The 21,907-nt window shown below is 35.8% G+C and overlaps 1 protein-coding gene and 1 pseudogene across 3 annotated transcripts in view; one reads left to right on the top strand and one right to left on the bottom strand.

Annotated features, from left to right (window-relative positions):
* HS2ST1 (heparan sulfate 2-O-sulfotransferase 1) overlaps nt 1-21,907 on the bottom strand; it is a 174,654-nt gene that overhangs the window by 42,640 nt on the left and 110,107 nt on the right. The gene's annotated exons all lie outside the window — the stretch shown is intronic.
* Nucleotides 13,293-13,961, top strand: LOC132672530 (histone H2A.Z pseudogene; annotated as a pseudogene).

The raw sequence follows: 21,907 nt of genomic DNA on the forward strand, positions 1-21,907 counted from the left end.
GGCTCTGTGCTGACAGCTCAGAGCCGGGAGCCTGCTTCTGCTTCTGTGTCTCCCTCTCTCTCTGCCCCTAACCCACTAGCATTCTGTCTCTGTCTCTCTCAAAAATAAATAAACATTAAGAAAAAAATTTAAAAAAAAAAATACTGAAACTTCTGCATGTTAAACTGAAAAGTATATAGACAACAGGTGAATAATAAAAGGCAAAGAACACGAAGAAAAAAATTACCAAATTTTAATATTTATAAGAAAAAACCATACAAATTGGCAATGACATCATTAAAACTTCAGTAGATAATAAGCTAAGGTGCTTTATAAGAGATTTAAACTATATATGCATGATAGAGCAGAGTAAAAGTATTACTGGCATTATGATTTTTTGGGGTCATGGACTCCTTTGAGAATATGTGGAATACTGTGGACACCCTCTCTCCAGAAAGACGGACTGGTACATTTTAGGAAGGGGGTGGTCTGTGACCCCAGAGTAACTACTCCTAAAAAAGAAAAAAACAAAAACCAAAAACTCCCCAAACAGCAAGCCTAATAGTAAACTGCCTTAGGGCGATAGTATATATATAGAAAAAAAAAATAGGTTACTCATAAGTAAGACCTGTAGGCAAAGAGAAATCACTGAAGAAACTGGCAGTGTTCATCTGAGAAATGTCTGCAGGTGAGGATGCAGGGCACAAAACTTGACCCATCAGGACCCCATGGCAAGTACACCTGTTGCACAGCTAGATAAGCGGTGCTCTAAGAGCTTGGCGCATCAAATAACTGAATTAAACTGGATCTTCAGTATTTTCTAGGGACAAATCTGAATTGTGTAAATCCCCAAACACTGTTATGAAGTCTAATTTATTCCCCATAAAATGTGTGCACTATGCAAAGTAGGAAGCAACAAAGCTGCACCAAAAACAAGTTATTATGAAGCTATTTAACCGATCCTTTCTTCAGCAACACTCACTGTGAATGTACTGTCCAAACAAACACTACCTCATCTGCGTGGATGGAGCATTTGGCAATCACTATAAATTACATAAAGTGGTTGTCTGATTGTATACATCATTTTCTTAAGAATATTTTTAGCTTGGATCACTCTCCTTGAACTCTTCTTCCTGAACTCAATCACATCATTTTCTTACGAGTATTTTTAGCTTGGATCACTTCTCCTCGAACTCAATCACTATGAGAACTGACCAAATAAATTTCTATATGAAAGGCTGAAGGCTGGACACTGAACACTGCCAAGTGCTTTCTTGTGTGGTTTCCAGGCAGTAACAAGGGGTGCCTGTGCTATCATTAACACTTAAAAGTTTAAGTAGATCATCCTGTAAAAAAAGAAGTGATAGCACCTTTCACTTCAAGGGAGATGGAGTAGACCAATGTTTTCTATTCTTCTCACTATGTACAACTAAAAACCCTGGACATTATATGTAAAATAACCACAAGACTCTAAGAAGGTGGAGGGAAAGTTCCTCTACAAAATCCTACAGCTACCATGACATTAATAGTAAAAAACTGAAATTGAATGTTTTCCTTCTAATATCAGAAACAAGGTTTAAGGTATAATCTCATTACTTTTATTTAAAATAGTATTAGAAGATCTAACATTACCAACAACAACAGCAGCAACATACAGATAGAAAAAGAAGAAATAAAACTAACCCTATTTGAACATGATATGATTTTCTATGAAGACAATCACAAGGAATCTACAAAAACAAAACAAAACAATCCTAGAATAAGTGCGGTCAACCAAGTTCCAGGATACAAGATAAAAATACAAAACCCAATGTATTTCTATACTAGAAATAAACACATAGACACAAAAATGAAAATTACAAAATCATCTATAATTACGCAAAAAATACCCAGTTGTAAACCTAACAAAACATATAGAGGACTTATATGCAGAAATAAAGGTTGAAAACACACCAAACTTGTTGTAAGACATGAATCTACACATTTAAGCTCAATGAACTACAGGAAGGATAAACTCAAAGAGATCCACGGTGACACATTAAATCAAACGGTTAAAAGCCAAGGCCAAAATGAGAATCTTGAAAACAGCAAGAAAAAAAAAAAACACAACTGATTACATATAAAAGATTTGCAATAAGATTAACAGTATAAGACCAACAGTATTTTGGTCCACTTGATCGTGTCCCATAAGTTCCAAAGGCTCTGATCACTTTTCTTCACTAGTTTTTCTTTTCACTCCTCTGACTATAATGTTAAATGATCTTTCTGTTCACTGATGGAAACTAAAAATAGGAATAGATCACTTGAGAAATCTGTAAAAACATGGAGGATGTTTTGAGATGTACTATCTTGGGAAAACTCAAGAAAAGATACGAAGAATTATCAGATGGAGTCCCCATCTTCTATCAAAGTATTCATTTTAAGTGATTGAGAGGCATAAAGAATTGTCTTGAAATGGGCTTACCCATGACTAACTATAATATTTCATATTTTAAAAATAGGTACTTGAGGAAAAAAGGTACTTCTATGATATTATCATTCTGTATTTAACTGTGCAGTTAAATTCCTTCTTAAAATAAAAACAAACCAAGTCTCAGACAACCAGTCAAAGGTGGAGCACAGGCTCTGGAGCCAGATTAACATGGGAATAGTATCCTGATATCAGTATTCAGCTGGTGATCACTTTGACACCAAGTTTCCTCATCAGATGACAATAATAATGGGGCCTCTTAGGTTTTTTTTTTTTTAATTTTTTTTAATGTTTATTTATTTTTTGAGAGAGAGAGAGAGAGAGAGAGAGCGCACAAGCAGGGGAGGGGCAAGAGAGAGAGGGAGACACAGAATCCGAAGCAGGCTCCAGGCTCTGAGCTGTTAGCACAGAGCCCGATGTGGGGCTCGAACCCACAAACTGTGAGATCATGACCTGAGCCAAAGTCTGGCGCTCAACCGACTGAGCCACCCAGGCGCCCCTCTTAGGGTTTATTTTAAGAATCAAAACATGAGAATGCATATAAAACACTCACCACAGAGCATGCACAGAACAAATGATGCATATAAAGCACTTAAAATACATAATGAGAATTCCACATTAGCTACTACCAATATTATTATTTCATATAGGTGATTAGTATATTTCTCAGATTGATAATAAAAAAAAGGTTGTAATGTATAAGGATTTCACATTTTTTAGGGGCGCCTGGGTGGCTCAGCCGGTTGAGCTTCCGACTTAGGCTCAGGTCATGATCTCACAGTTGGTGGGTTTGAGCCCTGCGTTGGGCTCTGTGCTGACAGCTCAGAGCCTGGAGCCTGCTTCAGTTTCTGTGTCTCTCTCTCCCTGCCCCTCCCCCACTCATACACTGTCTCACTCTCTCAAAAATAAATGTAAAAATTAAAAAAAAAAAAAAAAAAAAAGAACTGCACATTTTTTAATTTGTGCAATAACTGTAAAACCTATAATCAAGTTTGGCAAGTACATTAAGTAAAATATAACTCATATTCCTTTAATTTAGTAACCTAACAACAAAAAGAATTATATTGGTGGTTATCGGACTGATGGGATATTTAATAGCTACTTTAATTTTCTTACCTAATCATCTCAAGAGCATTAACCAATATATTTTTAGTGGCAGTTCATCAGTGAGATTAAGTTTGGAAAGAAAATTTGATTTTTGTAATGTATTTTCATTAATGTTAAGAATTAATGTATAATTAATGCACAAGCATAATGTATACGTAAAACATGTATCTACAGGGCCTAGGAAAAGATACTGCATATAGAGGCATTCAATAAGTGCTTGTTAAAACTGTTGAGTTTAAAAATGCTTTTGTTTTTAGTATTAATGAACTCATGTAAGATTTTGTGAGTACTTGCTTATTTTTGGTGATTTTTAAAAGTGAAGTTCTTATAACAAAATTAATCATTTCAAAGTGAACAATTCAGTGGCATTTAGCACATTCACAATGGGGGCAACCATCATATCTATCTAGTTCTGAAACACTTTCTTCACCCTCAAGGAAATCCAATACCCATTAAGCATTTCCCTCTCCACTATCCCCTGGCAACTACTAATCTGTGTTGTCTCTATGGATTTACTTCTTCTGGATATTTCATTATGCAATATTGTGATAAAGATCAACAAGTATTATCCATATCCAAAAAACAATAAGCTGGTAGTGAAAGTTTAAGAGGAATTTTTATATGTAAACATTATAATATCTAAGCCCTCATTTTAACTTTAAGTCTCCTAAGTGCTATTTTTTTTTTCCTCCAAACTTTAAGATTTCCTTTCTCTTATACATCCAAGGGGAAATGTTAACTTACTCATATGGACACATACTGATTGTGAAGAAAGTACTCACATGGGCAAAGCCCCTGATTAATATTTCTCCAAAGAAGGTACACAAAATGATCAACTAACACATGAAAAAATGCTCAACACAATATTAGTCATTAGGGAAATGGAAATCCAAACCAGTTTACATCCCCTAGGATGGCTATAATTAAACCAAACCAACCAACTCACAAAGATGTGGAGAAATTGGAGCCTTCATGTCCTGCTAGTAGGAATGTAAAATGGTGTGATGATGGAAAAGCGCTTGGAGGCACACAACACTGCCTGGTGCATTTAGACCCTAAAAGTGGTTCTTGATAAGCTTAGAATATGGGAAAAACAGGCAGTTGGGCAGAAGCCAGATCATAGTATCTTCATCACCACGTTGGGAATATGAACTTTTAAGTCAGCAGTTCTCAAACCTACTGATCTTGGAACTTCTTTATACGCTTAAAAATTGAGGACTTCAGAGTTTTTGTTCATGTGGGTTGTAGCTATCATTATCTTAGTAGAAATAAAAATTATAAAACTTAAAATATTAATTCATTTACACATAACAATAAAACATGTTAGAAATAAATGATATATTTTTGTGTTTTTCCAAAACAAAAAATCAGTAAAGGGTTTTTATATTTTTTGCACATTTTAAAAAAATGTTTGGCTTAATGAAAGAAAACTGGATTCTCATACTTGCTTCTCCATTCAAAATGTAAACATATATTCTTTGGATTGGAGTCTATGAAGAAAATCAGACTCATGAATATACATAGTTGAAAAAGGAGTATTTTAATAGCTTTTGCAAACACTTAGGAATATTCTTTGACACTACATTAAAACTCAGCAAGTGTTGATTTCTTAAAGGTTAATTGCAATGTGATATAAAACTATATTGTTAAACTTTTCATACATTGTTATACTGATCTACCTTGTACTGTCACTTGGAAAATACTGGCTCATGGCATTATGTAGATCCTCCAAATGCTAGCACATTTAATTATATGATCCCCCGCCCCCTAGCAAAAAAAAAAATCACATTCATTATATCACCACCATTCTCATAAGAAAAGTCTGTAAGTATTGGTAAGCTGTCATATTTGTGGTGACAGCCACAGTTTGTCAAATTTTATAATAGCAATAAATACCGTCAGTCAGTTGGTTTTCCTTGAAGTGACAAGTTCACTTTGTTTGTTTCTGAGAAAATGTCTGCCAACTACCCAAGTCTGAATAAACATAGTTTATCTGTTGGTTTTTCTTTCAAGTAAAAACAGTGTTCTATGAAAAAATGGCTTGTTGAGCTTACAATTCAAACAATCAACACAATTGTTTTTTCTCAAGACAATCATCGTACTTTGATACGCAGAAGCGCTTGGTATATCTTCCATTTTGTGTCACACAGTATTAAAAGTATACATATACGAAATAGTCAGGATTTAATAAGGTTAATGGTTTTGACTGCTTTATAAAAGACACCGTTATATGAAAACGACTTTGTTTTGTAACTATGATCAAAGTGGTAAAGAATACAAAGATTAAATAGTACAATCTGATGTCATGACTGCTTTTGTACCATGAGCACAAATGGCAACTAGTGAAAAAGGCAACTAACATCTCAGAATTATTATGGAATAGTTGTGGACTACTTTGTGAACTCCCTGAAAGGGTCTTGAGAACCCCTGACACCCATGGATCACACTTTGAGAACTTCTTTGCAAGCAACGTAGAGACATTTTTGAAGAGCTTTAAGTAAAAGCCCATACAATCCCTCCACAATGCAAGGTTCTATGAAGCATCACTTTATAGGGTGATAGCCCTGGAGTTGAGTATTAATCAGCTGAAGACATAATGGAGATTAAGACCCAAAGGAAAGCGGTTGCAATACGGATGAAGCCTGGGAACCCAGAAGAGGTTAAGGCTTTTTTTCTAAGCTATACTGAGGAGGAGGATGGTACCCTTCACTGAGTTTGGAAATTAGGAATAGGAAGAAAAGCAATTGGGGTAGAAGAGGAAAGGAATTCAAGACATTTGGAAATCTACACTGAAGTTCAAACTGACAAATCAAGTATGTAGGGGGTATGTTGAAGAGTCTATTTCATAAGGGCTTTTATTTCGAGCTTATTATATAAGAATACTACCAAGCCTGACAGGTATAGAAGACAGGATAGAAAAAGCAAAAGAGCAGAAAAGATCTGAACTAGAAAGTGTAATGTGGCAGCTGTTCTCTCCCAGCCCCATGGACAGCCATATACCCAAGTGTTTGGGTTGGAGAAAGGAAATACAGGACAATGATAAAGGAACTGTTTTTATTTTTTTAAGTTTATTTATTTTGAGAGAGAGAGAGAGAGAGAGAGAGAGAGAGAGAGAATCCCAAGCAGGCTCTGCACTGTCAGCACAGAGCCAGATGCAGGGCTCAAACTCACAAACCCTGAGATCATGACCTGAGCCAAAACCTAGAGTCAGACGCTTAACCCACTGAGCTACCCAGGCGCCCCAAGGAGCCGTTTAATGAAGGGCTCTGTAATACAGAGGCGTACTATTTTAGTTAGGGAAATAATAAGTACTAGAATACATAAAATTTCAATCATTTACCATAACAGAAGTTTAGTTCTTATTCAAGTACCAATGTGTGTTCCAGACTGGTAGATGGCCTTTTATACAATGATTCAAGGAGTCAGCTTCCTTCCTTCTTGTAACTTTGACATTTCTCCAAGAACTCAAAGTATTTTGCATCTAGTTAGCAGATGTGGGAAGACAGAGTGGAGAAAACACAGTAATTTCCCAACTATCTTGGCAAACACTAGTCATATGGCTATCCCTGGCTGTAGGGGTGGTGGTAAAAAATTGAGCCTTGGGTGGGCAGCTGCTTCCTAGCAATAAAGACATACTATGAGAGGGAAAGCATGAATAGTTGTATAGTCAGCCACCTCCCCACAAAGGCACACGAATCAGATTCACAAGTGATAAAGTATGACACGGATCGAGAAGGATACAAGAATTTTCTCTATTTCTGTATGGAACATAGCATCAATCTTGGCACCATGAGGGCTCTACTTTCTGACATTTCCTTTTGGGGAAGCAGCAGAGACAATGATGCTTGATTGGAGATGGTTGTTCAGTTGACAAAAAGTTGATAGGGCAGATGCTTGGAGACGGGGGGGGGGGGGGGGTTCTACCTTTTTTTACTTTTTTCCTTAACACATTTGAGACACCTCTGGAAGATTTCCAGAAACATCAGAATGACATTTTAATGGAGAATAAGGTCCTGTGTGAATATCTGGGATCAAGACCATGTGAAAAACAGACTATTATTAACTCTGATTCCATAAATGTCCACAGGGCTACTGTGAAGAAAACTTGGATTATGAGTTTTAGACATAGGTGTCTATGGAACGTCTAGTCAATAATGTGTAGGTTGCTGAAGACATACAACTCACAGGAGAAATTTCTGAAGTAAAGACAGAACTTTAGGAGTCACAACATAAAGGCAGCAGCTGATGTCAAGGGAGTGAATGAGATCATGAGGATAAAGTAGAGTTAAAAATAAAGAGCATCAAGACAGAATTTTAAGACCATCAGCCTTTGATCTAAAGATTTATTTTACTAACACTACCTAAATATATGTGCAATACAACCCAAATGAATCTTAGAATATTAGTGTAAAATCATGTGTTTACCTGTTTACCTACTAATAAACATCTTAAATGTTTCTGACCACACTGTCCACTTTTAAATACCCATTTTAACTCACTTCAACAGGTAAAGCAATTTTAAGACCTATATCCTTGGCTTCACATCTTACTAATATGCCTTTGGAACACTTTTTTTTTTTTAATTTTAAAAATGGTTATTGATTTATTTTGAGAGAGAGAGAGAGAGAGCAAGCATAGGAGTTGCAGACAGAGGGAGACAGAATCCCAAGCAGGTTTCACACCATCAGGAATAGAGTCCAGCGTGGGGCTCAAACTCATGAACCACGAGATCATGACCCAAGCTGAAACCAAGAGTCAGCCGCTTAACCAACCCAACCACCCAGGTGCCTCTGGAATGCCTTCTGGGAACTTGATGAGTTTTGTAATTCAGAAAGCATATATTTGGGCCTTATTACTATAGGATGCACTTTATTAAAACAAATCTCTGCTAGCATTCTTTTTAAAAGTAAAAATAAAGATGCAGTAATATGAAAGATGTAAAAGTACAAAGTTAAGTTATTCAGGGAAGACAAAAATTGTTCCTAAAATGTAAACACTGGAGGAAAATTACAATAGGAGGAACTCAACTACATGTAAACTTTGTAATCCAGCTAAAATATTAATTTTGATATTAAACTGGCAGGAAGATTCAGAGGTTTCCTCCAATTTTATTGTAAGTCCAACTGCCATTAAAATAGATGTGCTTTGATTACTGAATACCATAGCAGGAAAACTAAAGCATTTTCAAAATCAAGAAAGAAATGCCAATACTATCTACAAAGCTGAATTATTTTCACACTTCAACAACTGCACCTGGTGCTCCATTGACTAGTAAGTAAAAAGAATAAGGAAATAACTTGGATTCAACTCCAGCTGGGTTTGGAGATCATTAACTAAAACCTAATGCAACAGCTGTCTGAAAATTAGAATTCGTTATGCTGAAAACTTGCCATTATTTCACTACAGCTTGGTGTACGTCATACTGTAAAGGAGCAGTTTTGAATTTGAGCATGTACCAGAATGACTTGCAGGATCTGTAAAATATAGATTCCTGCCATCCTACCTTCTCCAGTTAACTAATCCTCAGGGCCCAAGAAAAGTGCATTTCTATCAAGTTCCCAGGTGATGCTGGTATGATGGTCCAGGAACCGAGAAATCATGTTATATAGAGTATTTCTTTTGGTTTATGAAAAAACAGTTTTAGAATATCCTTTTTTTCTATGTAAATAGTTCATTGGTATTCCCATTAATTTGGAATTTATAGCAATTTTTGAAATAGTTTAGATCTGTGAAAAATAACGCTACTCAACTTCACGGTATAAACTAGTTGTAAGCGGTAGGGTGGGGGGGGGGGTGCCTGGGTGGCTCAGTCAGTTGACCATTGGACTCTTGATTTCGGCTCAGGTCATGATCTCACAGTTCGTGGGTTCAAGCCCCACGTAGGGCTCTGCACTGACAACGTGGAGTCTGCTTGGGATCCTCTCCCTCTCTCTGCCATTCCCCTGTCTGTGCTCTCTCTCTCAAAATAAACAAACTTAAAAAAAAAAAAAATTAAACCTGTTGTATGGGTATTCCAGTCAAGATAGTCTTTAACTGATGGGACTGATTCTTCTGGGCTAAGTGCATGTCCCATCTCCCTCACTGCTCCCCACCAACCATTAGGTCTCCTAAGGCTGGGCAGTCCCTTCTTTCAAGGATGCTATAACCATCATTATGGGAGGCATATAGAGAAATATTTTAAATGTTCTTGAGAATAAACTGTTTGTTACCAAACCCAATGAAATGCAACATTTATTAATTCTGACTGGCCTTCACTGCCCCCATCCTTTTAGTTTGAAATAATAAGATTTGGATACAACCAGTAGTTCAAGAACCAATGTTAAAGGTATTTATTTTGCAGGATTCTACTACAGATGAAGAAATTCTGATCAGATAACGGTTTCCAGTCTTAGCTTGCTAAATATCAACTGAAGTTCACATAGACTAGATATCATCATTGTCATTAATTTTTATATTTTAATAACAAAGTTTTGATATTCATTTTTATATCTTACAGTTTCATACCTTGAGATATGGATACATTATAGCTTTTTAGATGAATTCATGCTTTTAATAGATCTTTAAAAATCAGTTACAGATTTTAAGATTCTAGAAAAGTTAATTTTTAAGCACCAAAATCCAAAATTCTCCTACTTTACTTAGGTCTTATATAACAAAAACTCATTATCCAGCATCCTGTTAACTAGAATTCCTTACTAGCTGATGATTCAACGTGCCCAATGCAACGATGATTGGTATTCTCAGTGATAACCAAAGATGCAGGAAAATTCTAAGCAGTAGTATCCATCAGTGAAGACTAACATTTAATCACTTGGATCTTAACACGTGTTTTATTGTATTTTAATTATGAGAAACATAGATAATCCAAGTATTATATGGATAAGATTCTCAAGTACAACATTTTTTATCTTGTTGAAAAGCAAACATTTCCCACACACTACTACTAATGGTCATTTTAATATGTATTTTAAAACAACTTACTCAAAACTGACCTATTTTATAGTCATCTTATTCTATTTGAATCAGGCAAACATAAATAAATACATTCTAGTTCACACTGAGACCAAGGAAATTGTAGAAACTAAAAAATCATGGTAGAATTAATGTGACTTTTTGGCAGAGAAGTGGGGTGGAAGGAGAGGAAGCACAAGTTTAAAAAAACTATTTTCTTTCTCAAAAAGAAGGTGATGACCATTACCCAGCAAGAGAGTAGGTAATAAATTTGCTTAATGAAAACAACATGGTATTACTAAATTAAACCATACAGAAGGTAGAATTCTTTACTGAGCAATCTAAGAAAGAAAAATTTTTTAAAAAGAAGTGATTTGATCCCTACTAACCTGGCAATTTATACACAGCATAGTCAAAGCTGAAGCTACATACATGTCAAGCCTGTTTCCTCCAGGCTTGATATTCTAGGTTTGTCATACCTAATCCTCAGGGCTTTTTCCTCTGATGGTACCAAGATTGTGTGAGAAAAGGCTAAGAAGCAGAAAAGTTAGAGATTAAAGGGGTCAAATAACCATGGCGGCACCATGGTTTCCAAACCTATGAGCTAAGAACCCTATGGTGAGTTATATATGTTATCTTAAAATAGATTTCAGGGCATAGGCCTGGGGCAATACTGGGGATGTTTTTAAAAAGCTCCCAATGTGATAGAAGATTCTGGGTGACCTAAAGACTATACCAATATGAGTCATTACAAAGCATACTAGAAAAACACTGGAACCTGGTTAATATATTTTTGTTAATTTTGGTTTATGACCCTCTACCTATCATTCACCATTTTACCCTTATATAACTAACATATTACGGAAGAATTCTCTATAGCACAATTTCTCATCTTTGGAGATCATTTGATTTCTAAAGAAGTCCCACCTTGTTCTCAATTTTGGGCTTTTTTTTTTTTTTTTTTTGGTGGCTGAAGGTAAACTGGAAATAATAAATCTAAATAAAACAAAGTGGTCTTAAGGACAATTAAAATTTAGGAACAAGGTTTGGGCACCTGGGTGGCTCAGTCAGTTAAGCATTTGACTCTGAATTTTGGCTCATATAATGATCTCACAGTTCATGAGTTCAAGCCCTGTGTTGGGCTCCATACTGAGAGTGAAGAGCCTGCTTGGGATTCATTCTCATTCTCTCTCTCTCTCGCAACATAAATAAGTAAACTTAAAAAAAAAATCTAGGAACAAGGTTACCTGATGGGATCTACCAAATAATTCAAATTCATAAATCCTTATTTATAATTATGAAAGCTATTTGCATATTAAGAGCAAATAATTTATAAACTACAATGAAAAGGCAAAGATTGTCAAACTGGGTAAAAAAGCAAGATTCAACTATATCCTGCCTACGAGCAACCTACCTTAAATAAAAGAAACAAATAACTTAAAAGAAAAAAGATGGAAAAAAAACATTTATCATGTAAACATAAATCAAAATAAAGCTGGAGTAATCAGATTAATAACATGGATTTCAGAAGAAAGAATACTGCTAGAGAAAAAAGGTTATTCCATAATTTATAATAAAGGGGTCAATTTATCATGCAGACATAACGACCTTAAAACCCTGTGCATCTATAAGTCTCAAAATACACAAATAAAAAACTCACAAAAAAACTAGACAAATCCACAGGTACAACTGGTTATTTCACCATTATGCTCTCAATAATGGACAGCACAAATAGATAGAAAACCAGTAAAGACATAGAAAACCTGAACAATACTATCAACTAACTGACCAACTGGTATTTATAGAACACTCCAACCAGAATGCAGATACACATTCTTTTCAAGTACACCTGGAACTTTTAATAAGATGGACCATATTTTGTCTTAAAAACAAGGCTTGATAAATTTGAAGGAATTCAAATCATACAAAGTATGTTCTCTGACTACAATGGAATTAACAAAATAACAGAAAAGACATTAGAAAAGTGCACTAATATTTGAACTAAACAGCAAGCTTCAAGTAATCCAAGAAAACACCAAAAAGGAAATTAGAAAAGCATTTTGAACCTAATAAAACTTAAATATACTGAAATTTCTAAGATGTAGCTAAAGCAATGCTTACAGGGAAACTTACCATATTAAAAAAGAAGGAAGGTTCAGGGGTGCCTGGGTGGTTAAGCATCCAACTCTTGATTTTAGCTCAGGTCATGATCTGACAGTTCATGGGATTGAGTCCCACACTGGGCTGTGCATTGCCAGTGCAGAGCCTGCTTGTGCATTGCCAGTGCAGAGCCTGCTTGAGATTCTCTCTCTCCCTCTCTCTCTCTGCCCCCCCCATCACTTGCGCGCTCTCTCTCTCTCTCTCTCTCTCTCTCTCAAAATAAATAAACAAACAAACCTAAAAAAATTTTTTTAAAGGAAGGTCTAATATCAATGAACAAGCTCTGTCCTAAGAAACTAGAAAGAGTAAATAAAAGCAGAAACCAACAAAACAGAGAAGAGAAAATACAAAAAAAAAATCAATAAAAACTGACAAATCTGTAGCCAAACTAATATGACAAAAGAAGAAAAGACAAAATTATCAATATCTGGAATAATAAGCCACTATAGAATATAAAGGAATATTACATATAAACAACTCTATGCCAAGACAACTTAAAAGAAATGGCCAAATTCCTTGGTAAACAAAAATTAACAAAGCTCACTCAAGTATAGATAACTGAATAACCTTTTATCTACTAAGGAAGTCAAATTTGTAGACTAAAAACCTTCCCACAAAACAAAGAAACATCTTCCCAAAGATAAAGCAATGGGCCCAGATTGCTTCACTAGGAAATTCTACCAAACAGTCAAGAAAAATACCAACTCAGCACAAACTTAAAGAAAACTGAAGAGAGAAAACACTTCCCAACTCATTCTGTGAAGCCAACGTTACTGTGATACCCAAAACGAGACAGATATTACAAGACACTACAGAGCTGGAAGGGCAGTGCAATGAAGGGCCAGGTGGCAGGATCTCACAGGCTGACTAGTACCTTCTCTGCCTTGCTTGTATAACCTTTAGCAAAATCTGAAATGGCAGGCGGTAAGGCTGGGAAGGCTCCCAAGGCCAAGACAAAGGCAGTTTCCCACTCGTGGAAAGCCAGCTTGCAGTTCCCAGTGGGCCATATTCATGGACACCTGTAATCCAGGACCACCAGTCTTGTACGAGTGGGCATGACTGCCTTGGTGCACAGCACAGCCATCCTACTGTACCTCACCGCAGAGGTTCCTGAGTTGACAGGAAATACATCAAAAGACTTGAAGGTAAAGTGTATTACACCTCCTCACTTGCAACTTGCTGTTTGTGGAGACGAAGAATTGGACGCTCTTATCAAGGCTGTAATTACTAGTGGTGGTGTCATTCCACACATCCACAAATCTCTGGGAAGAAATGACAACAGAAGACTGTTTAAAGGATGCATGGATTCCTTATTATCTCAAGACTCTAAATACTCTTTTTTTTTTTTTTTTTTAATGTTTATTTATTTTTGAGATGGAGAGAGACAGAGCATGAACGGGGGAGGGTTAGAGAGAGGGAGACACAGAATCTGAAACAGGCTTCAGGCTCTGAGCTGTCAGCACTGAGCCTGACGCAGGGCTCGAACTCATGGACCGCGAAATCATGACCTGAGCCAAAGTCGGCCACTCAACCGACTGAGCCACCCAGGCGCCCCTCAAGACTCTAAATACTCTTAACAGCTGTCTGGTGTTGGTGATTCCAGGGGACTGTATCTCTGTGAAAAACACAATTCTGCCTTGTAATTCCATTTGGTCAAGCTGGAAGTTTAATTAGCTTTCCAACCAACCAAATCTCTGCATTCAAGTCTTAACCATGTTTAAGTGTAACTGCGGCTTCAAAAAAAGCTATTGAGGGGCACCTGTGTGGCTCAGTTGGTTGAGTGTCCGACTTCAGCTCAGCTCATGATCTCACTGTTCATGAGTTTGAGCCCCGCATTGGGCTCTGTGCTGACAGCTTGGAGCCTGGAGCCTGGAGCCTGGAGCCTGCTTTGGATTCTGTGTCTCCCTCTCTCTCTGTTCCTCCCCTGCTTGTGTTCTGTCTCTCTCTCTCTCTTTCTCCCTCCCTCAAAAATAAATAACGATTAAAAAAAATTTTTTTTTTAAGCTATTGATTCTGACTGAAGTAGTGCATTTTTGACTTGACTGTTTTTAAACAACTGTTTGGATTTTAATTGTGAGGCAGAAGTTACAGTAACAAACATTTGGTTCTATACAGGCATTATTTCCACTCCAGTGGATAAGCTCAATAAAGATTATATGCCCCATCCCCCCCCCACCAAAACACTATAGAACAAATCCCAGACAAACACAGAGGCAAAAATTAACATTTAGTTAAGTGAGTACAATACATAAAAGGATAATCATCCTACCCATGTGGGAATTCAAAGTTGGTTTAACATTTGGAAGTCAATGTAATTCATCATATTAACAAACTAAACAGAAAAACCATATGATCATCTTAATACATGAAGGGAGGGGTGCCTGGGTGGCTCAGTCAGTTAAGCATCCAACTTCAGCTCACATCATGATCTCAGGGCCTGTGAGTTCAAGCCCTGCCTCCGACTCTGTACAGATCAAAGTGTGTAGCCTGCTTCATATTCTATGTCTCCCTCTTTCTCTGCCCTTCCCCAACTCTTGCTCTGTCTCTCAAAAATAAACGGTAAGACAACAACAACAACAACAACAACAACAACAACAACAACAAAACACATGGAGGGAAAGCATTTGACAAAATCCAACATCCATTCGTGATCAAAACAAATCAGCACAGAAGGTATAGAAGAGAATTTCCTCAGTGATAAAGGGAGACCTTTGAAAAGTCTATAGCTAACATCATTATTGAAATACTGGTGTTTTTACCCTAAGATTAGTAGTAAGGCAAGAGTGTCCATTCTCACCACTTTTATGCAACACTGTCCTGGAGGCTCTAGCCAGTGCGGTAAGGTAAGAAAACGAAATAGTGGCACATAAAGAGCAAAAAGTAAAACTGCCTTTTGCTGCAGAAAGCACAGTTGCTCTGCAGAAATTCCTAAGGAATCTACAAAAGACCTAGGAGAATTAATGAGTTTAGCAAGGTTACAGGATACAACAATCAGTAACACATGACGATTTATTTCTATACACTAATAACAATCATATTAAATTTTTCAAAACTACCATGTAAAATACCATAAAAATATGAATAAATTTTCAAAAAGATACATAAGACATAGTAAGACATTATAAAACATCGCTAAGGAAAATCAAATAAGACCTAAATAGAGAGATACCATGGTTCATGGTTGAAAGACTATTATTAAGATGTCAATTCTCTCTCGAATTTATATATAGATATATAATCAAAATCTTAGCAGGCATCTTGGTATAAATATTAGTTATAACACAATCATAAAACTTACATGGAAATGCAAAGGCTCTAGAATAGCTAAAACAATTTTTTAAAAGATCAGAATTGGAGAACTTATAGTAATTTATCTCAAGAATTATTATCAAGTTACAGTAATCAAGACATTGTGGTATTGGTGTAAAGACAGACATCGAGATTAAAGAAACAGAACAGTTAATCCAAAAATACAACCACACATACATGATCAATTTATTTTTTACAAAGTTGGCAAGGCAGTTCAATGGAAAAGCTGATCACTTTTTCAACAAACGATACAGGAACAATTGGATAGCCATAAGTTTAAAAACATACTTCATAATACGTGGAATTCTCACTTCACACTACACAGAAAAACAAAATCAAAATGGAACATAGACCTAAACATAGGAACTAAAATTATAAAACTTCTATAAAAAATATGATCCTAGTAACTTTGGGTTTGGATTATTTCTTAAATATATCATAAGCAAGAACTACAAAAGCAAAAATCAATACATTCAACTTCACTGAAATCAAAAGACACAAAAATTAAAAGGAAAGCCACAGAGGAGGAGGTAATATTTGCAAATTATATAACCAACAAAAGCTCTGCATCTGGTATGTAGAGAAAACAACCAATCTCATTTTTTTTTTTTTGAACGGACAAGATTTGGACACTTCCCCAAAGGAGATACAGATAGAAGATAAGAATGTGAAGAGATATTCAAAATTCCTACTCATCAGGGAAAAGAAAATTAAAAGCACAAGGAGATAACACATGACTTATATAAATGGCTAAAATTAAAGAATGACCATACCAAGTCTTCACAAGAATGTGGAGAAAATGGTTCTCCTGAACAGCTGGTGGGAATGTAAAATTGGACAACTACCCTGGAAAACAGTTCGAGAGTTTCTTAAAAAGTCAAACTTACATTTGACCACAGAACCCAGCCACTCCATACCTACATACTTAACCAAGAAAAATAAAAATGTATACCCAAAGTCTTGTAACCAAATGTTCACCTTTATTTTTAATAGTGCCAAACAGAAAACATCAATATGTTCATCAAATAAATTACTAAACAATTGGGGGTATATCCATACAATGGATTACTACTCAGTAAAAAGGAAAAGACCTATTGACAAATACACCATGAATGAATTGCAAATATTGTGCTAAGTTAAAGAAGCCAAACCCCACTCCCCCCCAAAAGAATACATACTGTACTATACAGTAACAAAGAACAAAGCTGCTAGTTACATAAAGTTCACCATTCGGTCAACTGTTCATTCCCAAACTAGATTATAACACGTTATATTTAATATTTTAATTGTATAAATCAATGATACATGAGTGCAAAAACTAAGAGTGCTGTTGCTTCCATGAAAATCAAATGGGATACTGTGGGAAGGCCAAGTAAAAATTGCTCTTGAATCCGATATCGACAAGACAATTGCAAAAGACTTGAGAAAACTGGAGATCTAGCTTGCTTTGCAAAGGATTAAGTTTTTTGTTTTTTTTTTTTTTTTTTTTTGGTTACTTATTAAAGAAGCCCAAAGTGGAAAATACAGACTAAGTATTATAGTAAGTGTGCTTTATAAAACAAAAATAATGTGGAACTCCCACAAGCAGATTTATAGTCAAAGAAAAAAATTTATTTTGTAGTTTTGATATGTGCATGAATGAATGCACTTATTACAGATTTTGAAATTAAAATATTTAAGGTACAATTCCTGCATGCATCAAACAACAAAATATGGGCTTAGTCCCATTGAATAATTTAGCGTCTTTTTTGAGTTTACCTTTTTCTATTGCAAAAGCTAATACACTCCTGAAAAAAATGGATTCACAAAACCAGAAAGATGAAGAAAATAACATATAAGTTCCTCATTCAAATATAACCCTTGTAAATATCCAGGAACATTTCTTCACTATTTTTTTTTCCTATGGTTTTATTAAACAGTAATCATAACATATAACCACTTTTGTATCAGCCTCTTCCCATGTTTAGAAACATGTTATTTTTCCCTTATCACTGAAAAAAAATGGCCATTTCTAAGACTCGCATTTGGCACAGGCTTTTCAAATCACAGAAGCCACACATGTACATACTAACGTATACCTGTACTAAGGTACAGAGAGAGCCATTCATTTCTCTTCTTGAATTGAAAATCAGATATTAAAGACAGTATGAATTAAGAAAGGCTAAAAACTGGATTCCTAAAAGTGTCATCCTAGGCGATAGATAACTGCTACTTTAAGAAACAAGGTCTGGGGGCGCCTGGGTGGCTCAGTCAGTTAAGCGGCCGAAGACTTCGGCTCAGGTCATGATCTCACAATCTGTGAGTTCGAGCCCCGCGTTGGGCTCTATGCTGACAGCTCAGAGCCTGGAGCCTGTTTCAGATTCTGTGTCTCCCTCTCTCTGACCCTCCCCCGTTCATGCTCTGTCTCTCTCTATCTCAAAAATAAATAAACATTAAAAAAAAAAATTAAAAAAAAAAAGAAAAAAAAAAGAAACAAGGTCTGACCTATTATTTCTTCCCTTTATTCTCATTTATTACCTCAGCTTATTTAAATCTATAAAAGCAGCTTCTCTGAAAGCCTGAGACAACCAGAAAATCGCTGCTAACTCAAATAACAACCTGTGGCATTAGCGAAGCACTTCCCACTTCAAAGAACAGTAAAAAACAATGACCTCTGTGGAGTTTCCAAAAGGAGTTTCCAAAACACCCTCCTTTATGTGTAAAGACAGATATAAATTCTGACATCTCAGGCCTGGTGTCTTAACTGCCACTTTCCTATGTTTGCATTCTAGGGAACCAATAAAAAAAAACATATGATAAAGATGACAGGAATAGTTAATGGTGTCAACTAGAAAGCTAAGAGGAAGTACAGCTGTAATGTCCAAAAATGTGGGCACCGCCCAGAATTGCTGCTTATTTAATGGCCTTTACGTTCTTATTTTCTAGTTCCATATAACAAAAGTTACACACATTTCAGAATTATGGGACTGAATAATGCTATTATTCAATACTATAAAACTTTTCTCCTGCCAGGTGTTTTAGCCTATTGATTGGCAAATATTTGTTCTAAGCTCAACTTTCAATGGTTCCACATAAATTTCAAAGCTTAACCGCTCTGAGGCTTAAAATACTAGCGTATTCTCCAGTTATTTCCCAAATTTTCTAAAATAAACATTACTTCTGGAACCCACAGAAAATTTATTCTCACAGAATATATTATGGCACAAATATAGTCACTCAGCTGAAAGATACAAAATACTATATATTTCTATACATGCATTTTGTGGCTACATACACACTTTTGTTGATAAATACTAAAGCTGATATAGAGAATCAGAGATGATGCCTTTAGTAAAGTCCTATTTTAGAAGCATTTTTATGTATATAAAAACATAAACATCCACTTTTTGAATGAGAAAGACATCTTTTTAGTTCCAAATGACCATACTCACAGCAGGGCACAGACTAACCATGCAGGATAAGAGGCAGGACTGTAACAACAAAATACTTATTTTCACTTCTGACTACATAAGAATGTAATAAACAACAAATCTCCATCAGCGGTTTAAGACAGAAAAAAAGTAAATCCAGTAGTTGTTTTGCTTTACTACAATAAATTTGAATAAATTTTTTTATTGATTGCTAAATCAGTTAAAGTAAAAGGCACTTTAAACAGGTTTACCTGGTCTCATAACAGGATTCAAGCTAAAAGCCTTAATTTAGAATCACATATAAAGTAACACTAAAGACTAGTCCTTACAATGCTAATCTTAAAAGTTTGACAGCTCTCAAAGTTACAAAATTTCTTACATTATACCCAGAAATCTAGGTTATTACCCCTTCCCATCAGCCCTACTCCATACAAAATAGTGTTAAATTACCAGGAAGATCCTCCCTAGTATGACATCTTTGCCTTGCAGTATATTTTGAGTTAGAAGGCACAATGAACAGAACTGTTTTCTGTATGGAGACATTTGTTATATCCATCTCCTTACACAAATATGTGGCTTTCCACAGGCAAAATTTCATCTTGAAAGGTGAAAAGAAAGGAGAATAGACAAGAACATGGCTCCTCTTCACTTTCATTTATTTTTTTGAAGTTTTATTTATTTATTTTGAGAGACAAAGAGAGCAAGCAGGGAAGGGGCAGAGAGAGGAGAGAGAGAATCCCAAGCAAGCTCCACGGTGTCAGTGTGGAGCCCCATCTGGGGCTAGAATTCACCGACAGCGAGATCATGACCTGAGCTTTCAAACCCAAGAGTGGGATGCTTAACTGACTGAGCCCATCCAGGCCCCCACTTTCATTTTAGATGGCCACCATGAAAAGAGCTGGGTTTTAGTAAGGATGCACTCATTTTTTTCATGTGGTGTAAAGCTTAAAAAAAAGTTGGTTAAGTGTCAGACTCTGGAGTTTGACTCTGGTCATGATCTCACGGTTCATGAGTTGGAGCCCCAGTCAGCCTGCACTGAAAGTGCAGACAGAGCCTACTTGGGATTCTCTCTCTCTCTCCCTCGCTCTCTGCCCCTCCTCCTCCTCCTCCTGCTACCAGGCTCTTGCATGCACGCTCTCACTCCCTCAAAATAAATAAACTTAAAAAAAAAAAAAAGTCCGGAAAGGTAATTCCTATGAATCATATACTTTTTACACAGTATTTCATTGAACATATTCCCTAACATACATACAGTATTATGTATAATAAATACAGTATTATAAAATACAGCCAATTATAATCTATTTAATGATGACTATGGAAACACATAATCTCCAATGAATGACACATTTATCATCTTGGTTCTTTAGAAGAACTAAGTGATACACAAGTTCTCTTCACAAGAAGTTAATCTGTTTTGAAGGAAAAAGGTTTATATGTTTAGACATGTTTTGTGGGCAATGCAAGAGAGCACTTTTTCTCTATTTAACACAGCTAATGCCTATCTCTCCAAAAATATTAAAAGGAGGCACGCATAAAAAGAAAATGGGCTTTTCATTTTTATTTTAAAAATAATAACTGCTGTAAAAAGAGCAACTGCAACTCAAAATAGATTAAAGACTTAAATGTAAGACTTGAAACTATAAGACTTAAAAGAACACCTAGGGAAAAAGCTTCATGACATTGGTCTTGGCAATGATTTCTTAGCTACAACATCAAAAGCACAGGCAACAAAAACAAAAATAGACAATTCAGACTACATCAAACTAAAAAGCTTCTGCACAGCAAAGGAAACAACATTAAAAAGTAACATATGGAATGGGAGAAAATATTTGCAAGCCATATATCTGAAGGAACTCCTATTAACTCAGTAGCAAAAATACAAAAGCCCAATTAAAAGATGGACAAAGGACTAAATAAACACTCCTCCAAAGACATACAAAGGACCAAGAGGTACAGGAAAAGATGCAATCACTCACCATCAGAGAAATGCAAATGAAGTATCACAACAAACAACAACAAAGAAGTATCACCTCATACTTGTTAGGATGAACATAACGAAAGAATGAAAGAAAGAAAAAAAGAGAAAATAGTAAGTATTGAATGGAGTGTGGAGAAACGGCAATCCTTGTTCACTACTGGTGGGAATGTAGAATGGTATAACCACAATGGAAAATAGTATGTAGGCTGCTTAGAAAATTAAACAGATGATCCAGCAATCCTACTTCTGGGTATTTATCCGAAAGAATTGAAATCAGGCTCTTTGTGCTCATATGTTCACTACAGCATGATTCATAACAGCCATGAAGTAGAACAACCTAAATGTCCACCCGTGAATGAATGAATAAAGAAAACTTGGTGTATACATACAATGGAATAACATTTAGTCTTGAAAAACAAATGAAATCCTGTCATACACAACAGTATTGATGACTTCGGGGGATGTTATGCTAAATGAAATGAACCAGCCAGAGAGGGCAAATACTGTATGATTCCACTTATTCCAAGTATCTAAAGTAGT

Source organism: Panthera onca, chromosome C1 (genome assembly GCF_046562875.1).
Source record: "Panthera onca isolate mPanOnc1 chromosome C1, mPanOnc1 haplotype 2, whole genome shotgun sequence".
Lineage (NCBI taxonomy): Eukaryota > Metazoa > Chordata > Mammalia > Carnivora > Felidae > Panthera > Panthera onca.